Genomic DNA, 13,763 nt, shown 5'->3' on the forward strand with positions numbered 1-13,763 from the left:
GTCCCTACCTTGTATTTACATTCTTGAAACAGTCTGTTTCATCCACCAAAATTATGATAGTTTTAAAATAGACTCTGATTATCACAACTACAGCACAAGAACATGCAGTAATTTACATTTGAATCATCATAGGTTATCCAAAAGTCTCAGTAGCTTATCACATACAGGGATAAGACCTTACAACAAACTCCCTGTTGAAACCTAAGCCCTTAACTAAGCTAGATTTAAAAAGTCAGTGAGACATATTTTACTTTTCCACATGCCTTTTACTGTCAATGAGTATCTTAGTTTAGCACTCCGAATTTAACTTACAGTAGTTAGTATCTTCTTTTCTGTTTGCTTCATGTTGGGGGGTGAGACTGCCCAAGAAGATAATGATAACCAAGAACTTTGTACAACTAATGACTGTGGAGAACTAACTTCATTGCAGAATGTGTTGATTGTATATTATTTTGTATATTATTGTTGAGATCTTGTATGTTAGAATAACACGCTATGTAACCGCATATTTATTATGTATTCACTCTGATGATGCCATGAAATCATTGTATTTCCTAAGGCTAATAAATATCTATCTGTCTGTCTGTCTGTCTGTCTACGGCTACTGGGAGACGGTGCTAAAACCAACTAATATCAAACATATGTAAGTTCATTTGTCTTAAATATTTTTATAACATCATGAAATTAACATGACTGTCTTCACTTTAATACTCCAATATCCAATTTCAAATTCTATTCATTACGTTTACGGAATACGTCTCCAAATCCTACATCATGACTACACAGTGGCGTAGCCAGCAGGTAGGCCAGGTGGGCCCAGGCCCACCCAAAAAATATGCGAATTTTTGCGTTTTTTATGAAAAATGCTCAAAATTAAAACTAAACTATGGATCCAGACCAATAGTTACAGTCGATAGCATTAAGGTAAGAAATCAAAAATGCGTTCATTTCTTTAAGAGCCAATTTAACTATGTTGGGTTGGGCCTAAAAAATTGTTTGGCAGCGAGGTTACTGAATTGTTACATCAGATAGAAAAATTTGACACCTTATTTCATTTGGTATGTTTAGACGATATTCTTGCTCTTGCAAATTCATTATCGGAAGCACCTCAGTCTCCAAAATGGATATTAGTAAATGTTCGTCCTTCATTAAGGCAATGATATAAAACTTTTCAAATCTCTGAAATGAAGAAAAATTCGACAATCATGTCAAGCACAAGGCTTTGTAATCTATCAATTCTATCCATTGAGAGGGAGAAAAGTTGGGATTTATTGAAGGACCTATCATCAGCAATCGACAGATTCATTGCTAGGAAATCTCAACAGCTCCAGTTCACTTTATGAAGCGTTTGTATAGGTATGTCTTGCATGATTGTTTATCATAATTTTGCATGTTATTAAATAAGACTTCCGAGAATGAGTTTCAAGAGAGTTGACTGTAGCGACATTGTCAGGAGATGGGTCAGGTACTTTCTAAACCCTGCATATCTGGCCCACCCAAAATAATTAGTCTGGCTACGCCACTGGGCCACACCATTTTACTGGCCACATTAAAACCTACCCCATATTGTTGCTGTATACGTAATGATATTTAAATCATATCTTATGCATATTATCTGCTGCAATTATTACACAAATGAATAGTTTTTTTGATCACATTACAATTTTAGATGTTTAATTGTCGCAATATTTTAATTGATATGCTCTTTTTACTTTTTAACCTTCATCCGCTCGCATGGGTGGCCATCTTCTGCCCTTTTGAAAAAAGACGCTTCAGTGAGGGAGGCTGGAACATCTGGAAATGATAGTATTCTCTAGTTACACATCATCCGATAGATAACAGGACATTACAACATTTATCCAGCGTTGTTCGGGCTCAGGTCAGTTGTGAAGTTCAAAGTGGCAAGAGTGTATGGCTATCTGCTGTCTTGCGAGTGGAAACGTGAATATTTGTCGATCTTCTAAGGGAAAATGTAAGTAAACATTTCACTAGTTCCAGCTCATATTTCGCATGGATTTAGAAAATAAATATGTATGTTTCACCAATTTACGAGCTTTAGCTAGGTATTATTTACATAACTCTTGTATTAGCCCTACCACTGTGATTATAGTGAACATGGTATAGTTTATGCTGGTGTTTATTGTTGTTCTGTAGGGTGTATGCAGGAATTTTTTTGTTGTTTTTGCATTGATTTCTTTTAAATTTATTAATCAATTTTTTCTATGAAGATTCGACATTTTTATCGTACAAAACACTAGCAATGAGTTGTCTGTTCCTTTTTCTAGGGCATAATTCCTCAATTCTGACGACATTTGTGAACCCTTTAAGAATTGAATAAGGAAAACGAACAAGAAGAACCAATTCACAATCCAGATGATATCGACTTCAAGCCTCAGCACATTGAAGAGGAGGATCATAGCAATGACTCTGAAATAGAGTTGGATTCTGATGAAGAAGACAATAGCTATTGACTACATTGATTATTTCGACAGTTCGAAATTTTTCGTTGAAAAAGTTGATGAGACATTTTTGTTCAGTTAACTGTCAGAGGACAGGTCTGAAACTCACAATTGATACCAAGAAGACACCACTTATGAGGGAACTAGGCCAGGAGATAATGGGATAGGGTGGCCAGTTCCTTTCCCCCTGGACAAATATACCTGTCGTTAAGAAATATAAATCTAAAAACATAATGAAAATCATCCCTGGTCCAAGCGGGCGAGCTCGCCATAGAGCCATTTGTCACATACATTTGTGAATCGAAGAAAAATCACAGAACACAACTGGCATGTAACGATTGTGGAAAATATGGTTGCAAAACCACTACAGTATTATATGCAATATTTGTTTCAAAGATAGGGAAGAAGGTAGTGATTTGGAGTAATCTCGGAAACGAACTACTAGAATGATTTCTTTTTCTGGGTTTTTCATTATTCTTCTAAAGTTCTTTTCCTTTCTAGTTTTGTATTTTTCGACTAATGTGTCTCTTGTTTTTACAAATTTACACTAAGGTATACTTATGTAAGAGTGTAAGAGATAATGGTAATGACGTGTTGTGTTCTGCATTTTAAACTGTTTTGTGATTTAAGGATTAAAGTTTTGTGTTCAGAAATGTGTATTTGAAATTATTTGAGGGTTTACCAATCAGCCTGCCATCATTTAAGGGACTCAACTAGAGGAATCCATAAGAAAAAAAACGTGCAGCCACCTTGCGAGGGCTTGTGTAATTTAAAAGGGCGAGAGCAGATGAAGGTTTATCTATGATCTTAAACATGAAGTTTCATGAACTTTATATCTTTTATGACAATTCTAGCTACAAACTTAATTGTTTTAATTTAATTCTATTTTGATATAATTAAATTAATTTTATGTAATATGTTTAGTTTTATAGACTATGAAGATAATTATTTAATATTGTACATATTATTAACGTTCATGGGCCATTGTCATGAAACTCGTCACTTTTTGTACTAAAAAATGGCAACAATTGAAATTGTGAAGAGATTAGTTTTTTCATAGGTATTGGTTAAAGGTGTGAAATGTAAGTCAGGTGTGTTAGTGGTCATATCTAAATCTTCGTGTGCTACAAGAAATAAAACAGAATCAATTTTCAGATTCCACGGTGTCCACAGCATCTCCATGATGTCTACAATAATCCGTGGATTATTCCTATGACTTGGTGAAGGCAATTTGATTTACACACCGACTTGAAATAGATAAGATAACTGCCTCCCATTGGAGGTAGCCCAAAGGACTCAGTATACTCTCCTACATGAATTTTACAATATTAAATGTTTACATAAATTTTGTAGAAAGGAAATTAAAATAAACATATATGAATATAAAGTGAATAAAAAAAAAATTAAACATAGTGAATATGATGACTCAGAATTTGGCAAGAGCGTTTCAAAACTGAAGTTATGATGTCAGCAGTAAGTGTCTGTGGTAGTTCAAAAGTCTTCCTGAAGCTTTCAAAGAACTTGGGAATCACACCACGACCTCCAATAAGAAGACCAATCACCTCAATGTCTTCAAGCTGGTATTTTGCCTTGAAGTAATCAACTGTTGGCAGATAAATGTTGATCTTTTCTTTATCGACATCCTCCGGCTGGCTACTCCCCGTTTCAACCCTTATGGTAGGATCAATTATATATCCTTTCTTGGTAGTCTGGGAATACGCTATGATGTCAATACATGTAGAGGAGCCATTAGTAGCAAGGCAATGAAAATGAAATAAGTCACAATTTATTATTCATAATAATATTAACTGATTTGTATTAGATATAATGTAATTGAGCCATATTACAAAATGAAATAAATATTTATGTTCGCTTGCAAACATATTTAATTAATGTCCACACCTGTAGAGTAACGGTCAGCGCGTCTGGCCGCGAAACCAGGTGGCCCAGGCTCAAATCCCGGTCGGGGCAAGTTACCTGGTTGAGGTTTTTTCCGGGGTTTTCCCTCAACCCAATATGAGCAAATGCTGGGTAACTTTCGGTGTTGGACCCCGGACTCATTTCACCAGCATTATCACCTTCATTTCATTCAGACGCTAAATAACCTAGATGTTGATACAGCGTCGTAAAATAACCCAATAAAATAAAAAAAATAAAATATTTAATTAATAATGTGAATAGTATCATTAACAGTGATACACGCATTAATTTACATGTTCATAAACAATAAAACAATATTGGATTTCATTAATTTTTTTTAGTTGGTTATTTAACGACGCTGTATCAACTACTAGGTTATTTAGCAACGATGGAATAAATTGGTGATAGTGAGATGGTATTTGGCGGGATGAGGCCGGGGATTCGCCATAGGTTACCGACAGTCGCCTTACGGTTGGGGAAACCTCGAAAAAAACCCAATTAGGTAATCAGCCCAAGCGGGAACCAAACCCATGCCTAAGAGAAACTCCGGATCGGCAGGCAAACATCTCAGCCGACCAAACTACGTCAGTGACTGATTTCACTTATTCCATGAAGATATTATTTAAATAGAAATAAGAAATTTAATAACAATAGCAATAATGATAAATATTTTACCCCTTAATTCTGATTCTTTTATAAGTACATACACACTTACACCCCACAAAAAAAACAAGAAGCACTTCTGTAGAAGACAAAAACCAAGTCCTTTACACAATAGGAAATTTTCAATGACCCATACCACAGTGAACACATTGAAATTTACAGATACAACAACTAAATTCATTGAAAATTAACAAACTTGGATTTTCTTTACACCACTTATACTGATGTGCCTTTATTGTATCATGGGATGCTTGTACTCTAAACTGGGGCTACTCTTCTGTCTCTAGGAATTATTATTCTGATGAACAGCTGTGTGAGAAACTATTCCCTTACAGTGCTGGAGCATTTTATACTTCTTAATTATTTTGCCACATATGATGCGTCATACTATTTATTACTTTTATATCCTACAGAAGAAAATTAAGATTTTAATTGTTGTTCTAGCACCTCTCCAAGGATCAGTTTCTTTTTTATGTCAGGAGGAACTGGACGCCCTTTTAGCAAAGTGCGAACATTACGAACTGCAGTGCGTCAGGAAGTTTGATTTGATTTTTTCTTCTCTGTGATACGAGATGAAGTAGAGCATAGACCTATTTCAATTTATTTTACAAGTGAATAGTGCTTTTTTCCATTTCTCTGTTAAACGTTTAAGCTTAATGTTTTCGATTAATATTTGAGGAGAAAAATTCGCTCCGGTGCCGGGGATCGAACCCGGGTCCTTGGTTCTACGTACCAAGCACTCTGACCACTGAGCTACGCCGAATTCAATCCACAGCACCGGACCAAATCCTCCTCTTTCAATTTTCCCTTTGTGGCCTGACTCCAAGTTAAGCATATATGTTGACGTGTATGTCCAGTGTCAACTGCCATTATACAAGGAGCGCACTCTGCTGTGTGACTTGTTTGGCCGGGATTCCGCAGTTACGTGCACAGTAATCTGCACAAATATATGCACTGCAGCTATGAGAATATTATAGATTTATTTTATTAATTTGCCCTACAGAATAATATCTGTGATATTGACAATTAATAACGTAACTGCGGAATCCCGGCCAAACAAGTCACTCAGCAGAGTGCGCTCCTAGTATAATGACAGTTGACACTGGACATATACGTCAACATGTATGCTTAACTTGGAGTCAGGCCACATAGGGAAAATTGAAGGAGGAGGATTCGGTCCGGTGCTGTGGATTTAATTCGGCGTAGCTCAGTGATCAGAGCGCTTGGTACGTAGAACCAAGGACCCGGGTTCGATCCCCGGCGCCGGAGCGAATTTTTCTCCTCAAATATTAATTGTCAATATCACAGATATTATTCTGTAGGGCAAATTAATAAAATAAATCTATAATATTAATGTTTTCGGCTTTTATTTTTCGAATAACTTCACTACTTTTTATTAGGAGGAGAGCTTTTTGCATCCTTTCCCAAATTACTATGATTACATTGTTGAATATATTAATTTGTTCTCAATTTTCGTGCAGTATTCTCTCATCCATTCTCTTTGTTTTTCCTTCACTCTTTTAATTCTCTATTAGCCATGGCCGAAACTGTCTTCATTTTTCTTTGCTTCTTAGCCTATCTCTTACTCTCCGACGCTATGTAAGCAGCGTGCTTTTAAGGATCTGATTTCACCATAAACGCTCGGTTCTATTTTCCCTGCAAGTTGTACGTTTCGACTTTTGACATTTTTTGAAACGTCAGATTTCTTACTTTTATAAATTTTTGTCTTTATGCTTTTTTCCTCGTCCTTCCCTTATTCTGATATTTTTTCAGTCCTCAGTCAGTTTACTACCATTCATTGTGTAATACAGATATATGATACAGTCGCAATATTGTATCCATATAGAACTACGTAATCTTAGAGACCGTATTTTTCCACCTACATCATAAACATCACATCAATAATAAATATCATGGACGACCATGAACTAAATATTCCGTTCTAAATAAATGCTCGGTGTTTATGGCCACGGTGTCCACGTTTGAGACTTTGCGCTGGTGTGTTCTAATTACTTTTAAGCATATTAATTTTTCTGATTATATTTGATAAGCAGCCTATGAAGTCATTACTCACCCAGCAGTTGGTAATTAACCCTTGTGTAGTTGAGCTGACACTTCATCCATGGTGTCCACTTGAAAAAATGAACACTTGCTATTCGATGCTGCTTTTGAACTTGACACGCAAGTGCAGATTTCTGTTTGTCTGAGAAAGCACTGGCAATTCAACGTCTTTATCTCCCATATGTTCTGGTAGCGCTACATTGAACTTCTCCTCCCATTAGGGACCAGCATACTTTTCTTTAAACTATGAGTCGAAACTTCGTATTTATGATGTGGAATACGTACAAATCACTTACATATATTTACGTTGCCGAAAAAATTTTTTGGAGTAATTTACGTCTTCATTTGAGGACAGTGGGTTCTAATGATACTTTTATGACACATACTGCCGTAATTTGGTACAGACATTATTTTAGTACAGTATAACTGATGAGCAAGACTCTTATACAACAACAATACTATGTTTTTAACTGTCTTTTGTGCAATTTGGTGCTATTGATTGTTCATTTTACTTGTTTCGGAGATGAAATATAGGAGAACATTGAAGGAGAATGCTCCAAGCACTTTGTTAAATGAAAAACCACATTAATATATTGATCACTTGGCTTTTGAACAGTCTATAATATATAGCTTTTGTTTTAATGCTACAATTTTATCATACATTTCGGCAATTATCATACCTTAACTCTAATGGGGTATTTCCAAGTCGTTTAACTGACCTATTACATTTGCCCTGTAATAAGCTAGTTGAGCTAGTTAATCTGTAAACTACCACAGTTATCATTTTCTTAGAACACCCACACACCACATCACCATGTCTCTGTCTATGTTCTCAGTCGAGCTTAGACTGCTCTTACATCACAAATTTTTTAGTTGACGCTGTCTCTTTTACAGACATATGATCTTCGGAACACTATATTACTAGGGATGGAACTTCAGGCACCAAACACTTGAAGTTAACTATGTCACGTGTTATACAAATCGTGTTGTTTACAACAACTTAGGGCAGTACAGGGATTTCTACCCAACACTACTATGCTTGAATCAAAATATTGCTCCGTATATTTAGGTGACTAAAACAAATGGGGTATAACACACATTTGTAAAAGCGACTTACCCCATTCTCTTCGTTGTAGAAAATGGTGATATATTTGAATTAAAAATGAATTGTGTACTTTCATTCATTCATAGTGTTCTGACCAAGGGCAGGTCTTTCACTGCAAACCCAGCATTCTCCAGTCTTTCCTATTTTCTGTCTTCCTCTTTGTCTCCACATATGATCTTAATGTCGTCTATCACCTGATATCTTCTTCTGCCACAAACTCTTCTCCCAGTCACCATTCTTTCCAGTGCATCCTTCAGTAAGCAGTTTCTTCTCAATCAGTGACCCAGCCAATTCCTTTTCCTCTTTCTAATCAGTTTCAGCATCATTCTTTCTTCATTCACTCTTTCCAACACAGCTTCGTTTCTTACTCTGTCTATCCATTTCACATGCTCCATCCTTTTCGATATTCACATTTCAAATGCTTCTATTCGTTTCTCTTCACTTCGTCACAATGTCCACATTTCTGCCCCACACAATGTTACACTCCACACAAAGCACTTCACTAGTCTCTTTCTTAGTTCTTTCTCCATAGGTCCGCAGAAGATTGTCATTAATTTTGTTTCAATATACAACTGCATACATTCGTAAATTGTCAAATATATTTGTTGCATAGTTAATTTTTTACTTCCCAGGCAGGGAATTTTTAAAAACATAAATGTATTAAAAGAGCAAAGTATATTTTAATGATATAGAGAATTTTGGTACGAAATTATTCTAAATGATTGATTAAATGGCAAACTTACTAGTGTTAATTATATAAGCACTTGTGGCTTACAGCTGTTTAGGTGTATACTGTACACCATCATCAGAGCCTACTAGATCCCGGCGTCATCTCAACATCGCTGCCTGTTGTAGGGGTGCGTTTGCGTGTTGAAAAGTGGAGTCAAATAGTGTGTGTGTTCTGAAATTGATCTGTGTGTTGAGAATTTGATTAGTGTGTCTATATATTTCATATTGTTCTAGTGTGTTGAGTTTTTGGTTTTTGGGTTGTATGTGTAGGATTTCCATGTCTGTATTTATGTTATTGTATGTATGATTAGCATTATAGTCCTGACGCTGTTATTTCCGGTGTGACTCCGCCTCTTTGCTTACATTTTAGAAAGTGAAGGCTCTATAAAGTGTAGGTAGGTATATCATTCGCCATTTTTGTTCTTACGCTGCTGAGCTACCGTACGAGGAATCTATTTGCCACACCGTTAGCCATTGCCACTGTTGTAGCTCCTATGATAATAAATCAAACGCAATGTAATTCAGCAAATAATTGAGCGGCAAATAACGTTTTCATGTGCTTTCTGCGAACGCCAACGGAAGAGCTAAAATGGCGGGCGATTATATTAAGTATTTATCGAGCCTTAAGAAATGAATCAGTGAATCACAAGACGCACACGTTTAAATGTAGCTGACCTGCAATGCGATTGGCTGCCGGAAATTAAAGCGCTGGGACTATAGTTATGTGTTCGACATATGTAGATGTACCGGTATTGTGTACTCTGGTTATTGCTTTAATGTGTTCTTTGCAGTTTGTTTGGAATGATCTATCTGTCTGTCCAATGTAGAACTTGTCGCAACTATTACATGTGAGTTTGTATACGCCTGTGTGGTTGTATTTATTTGTTTGTGTTGTTTGTGTGTTGAGATGTCTTTGTAGTGTGTTTTCTGTTCTGTATGCTATGTTGTATTTCTGCTTTCTGAATGAAGAAGCGATCTTATGTGTGCTTTTGTTTTCGTATGTTAGTGTGATGTATTTCTTGTGTTCGTGTTGTGTTTTGTGTTTTTGGGACGTCTCTCCCGAAGAAACATCTTAAATGGTGCTGTGCTGTAAATGAGTTTTACTGCTTGGTGGTAAGTGTCGTCTTCATGGTGTCACTGTTAAATTTCGGTGGTTCTTTTCCTATAGCGAGAGCTCTGTTATAGAAGCACCATGCCACTTGAAGTGTTTTGGTTTTTCATCTGTAGATGTACAGTCTACATTTTACCATTATTTCTTTTTTCAAATTTCCTGACATTCTACCACCTAGTTGTTGTTGTTTAGTCACCTATCAACACATGAATGACAATACCCATACCATAGTGAGAAGTGTGGCCACTCACTTTTGTGCCGTGTTCCATCGTATGAAACAGAAGTGGTTAAGATCTCCTCACTGGCTAGATCTGAATTCAGTTCAATTTGGCCAATCATATAGCTGCGTGTCTCAAGACTTCTACTTTGAATTTCACATTTTCAAGTGATAAACATTTCACAGGATCATTACAGGTAGAAGAACTCTTTCCAAATAAACCCATTAACATTGAAAATTGCTCAATCACTGAGAACCCCCCTACCAATTTATAGAAATGCATTTACTGTTTTTCGTTTCACTTCGAATCCATCATCATCCATAGCACTACAGCCCGAATTGAGCCTCGCCTTCCTTAAGAATTCTTCTCCATTGGTCTCGATCTTTAGCCACCGTCCACCAGTTCTTCACTCCAAGCCTCTTAATGTCGTCCATAACACAGTCCATCCATCGTAGCTTTGGCCTTCCAACTCTTCTTCCTCCAGCAATCCCATATTCCATAACCTTCCTAGGTATTTCACATTCATCCATTCTCTTAACATGTCCTGCCCATCTCAGACGAGCAATCTTAATAGATGTTATTATATAGGGAGACTCATAAAGCTGGTATAATTCGTTATTATATCTTATTCTCCAAGTTTCACCATCCCTTATGGGTCCAAAAATCCTTCGCAATATCTTCCTTTCGAATGCGACCAAGATAAATTTATCCCTTTCACTAAGAGGCCATGTCTCTGATGCAAAGATCAACACTGGTTTTATTAGGGTCTTATATAGTCTACATTTTGTTCCACGAGATAGTAATCTTGATTTAACTTGTTTTTGCAGCCCATAATAACACCTATTGGCGCTTTGTATTCTTCTACTTATTTCCTCTGAGATATCATTGTTACTATTAACTAGTGATCCAAGATATACAAAGCTCTGGACTGTCTCAAATTTGGCATCATCAGTCTCAATGTACTTAGAAGTTTTATTATTATTTTTTTCACTTCGAATGGTGATCTGTATTATTCACCACAATGCACTCTTGTACTTGTGTACATTTCATTGCAAAAACATAAGCATGCCTCTCCGTTTGTTTTATATGGCTCTTTGTAGTATTCACAATGTTTCACAGTATCCATCCGCATTAATTGTAAATTGGCTCCATAAAGTCAATCTGTAACACACCTTGCTGGTCCCAAAACACTGTGGCCATCAGCTTCTTGTTGCTGAATGTGTTTTTAAGGTGTTTCATGCAGTAGCGGTTGCACTTTTTACAAAATAGCAAATAACTTGACTACCATTTCATGTATTTTCTTCCAATTTTGCACACTTATTCTACATGATTTTAGTTTCAATTCGATATATAATACACCTAGTAATCATGAATATATTTGAAAGTATGAATTTTTCAAGAAAAAAAATTGTGTCTTACAAAAAACATGATTTAACCTAAACTGAGGAAATAATAGCTATTTACTATTTACTACTATTAGTTGAGCTACTTCCACAATCATAATCATAATCATAATCATTTATTACATCCACTGATCATATACATGATATGGAACATGTCATATTTACAAACTAATAATTAATTACATAATATACATAAAAGTAATAACTATAATTAAATGCAACACAAATACAAATATAAAAAGCTTGGAATTTGATTGAAGAAAACCACAGGTCCGTCGATTTCGGCTATAAGTCCTGTTTGCAGTATTTCTTGAAGTCAGGAGTCAATTTCAACCATCGCGTCTTTCATGAGAAGACATACTTCTCGTAGTCAGGATCTGGAAAAGAGGAAGTAAAGTTTTTTGAAGTAAGGCGTTCTTTCTATTCAGTTATGACAATTTTCAATAAATTCATTCATACTGTAAAAGCAGTTTTTGATTAAAATTTTATAAAGAGCTTTCTTAAATTTCTGATGTGCAGATATTTCTTTAAGATAATTTGGTAGGCTATTGTACATAAGAAGACCAGCATGAATGAAACTGTTTTTATATAGAGTTGTGTTAAAACTTTCAATAAAAATATTATCTTTATTTCTTTATTGTACTGGTGTGTGTCTGAATTTGTAGGAAAGCTGTGCAAATTATATTTGATAAAATGTAAATATAAATACAGGGTAATGGCAAGATACGTAATTTTTTGAAGAATGGTCTGCAGCTGGTAGTTTGAAATACTTGAACTATGGCTCTAATAGCTCTCTTTTGTAGTTTAAATATTTGGATTGCATTGGGTGAATTACCCCAAAAGATTATACCATACGTTAGGATAGATTGAAAGCATGCAAAGTACAACCAACATATCCAATTTCACTGCCGGAAATTAGATGTGAAGAAGAGCTAGTAGAACATATTACTGCCAAACGCAACATTATCCCTCAAATACTGAACGAACTAGCACCTGAAACCATACATACACGATATCTCAGCCCTAAGTGGTTACATAATTATATACACAGACGGATCTCTCCTAGACAAAAATGCAAATGCTGGGGCAGGAATCTACAGCGATATCCTCCACCTCCACCTATGAATAATTATCACTTAGTAATACATAATATTTCATGTAATGAATTAACAAATAATTATCGTAATTGCCCACATCTAACACCTTCCACACAAGTTAAATATTTAGGAATTATTATAGACCAGCATTTACGTTGGGATAAACAAATTGGTTTCATGTGTACAAGTATAAGAAAGACAATTTATAAATTCATAATACTTCGAAATTTTATCACTAAGGAGGCAGTGAGGATAATATTTTTAGCTTTGGTACAATCATTAATACAATATGGTATAATAAATTGGGGTGGAGTAGCATCATCTGTACTTAATCCATTAATTTTATTACACAGAAGAATAGTAAAAATTTGTCTGACCAAAAATATGGATTACCCAACAAATTTAATTTATACAGATTTTAATATATTGCCTATTGAAGAAATTTATAAATATAGTTTACTATGTAACTTACTACCACAGAAATCAAATAAAACATATATCTAATCGACATGAATATCGTACTCGAAGACAAAAGTGTACTTTCCCATTAATTGAGCCTAAATGTCATACAAGTGCAGCTCTTAAACATGGTAATACATATAGCTACTCTATAATAAATTTCCTCTTATATAATAAGAAAATTTTTGCAACTAACTCAGCCATACATAACTCGCAGAAAGAATGATTTTCATACGCTATCATCAAATTTATCATGCTATCAAAGGTGAGTACGTTACATGGCGATAAAAATGTTCAATAGGCTTCCTGAAGACATTAAGAATCATAGCCAAAACCCTGCATTATTTAAGGTAAAATTAAAAAATTACCGTACTTAGTATTTCACACTTTCTATTCTGTAGATGAATTCTTGACATTTCAGAGTACTGTGTAAATATTTTAATACTATTAAATGGTAAACATATAACATTGTATGAAATATTATTGTTATTAAGGTATTAATTCTCTACATATTTCATATTTGCATTTCATATATATT

The sequence above is a fragment of the Periplaneta americana genome, chromosome 13 (assembly GCF_040183065.1).
Source record: "Periplaneta americana isolate PAMFEO1 chromosome 13, P.americana_PAMFEO1_priV1, whole genome shotgun sequence".
Lineage (NCBI taxonomy): Eukaryota > Metazoa > Arthropoda > Insecta > Blattodea > Blattidae > Periplaneta > Periplaneta americana.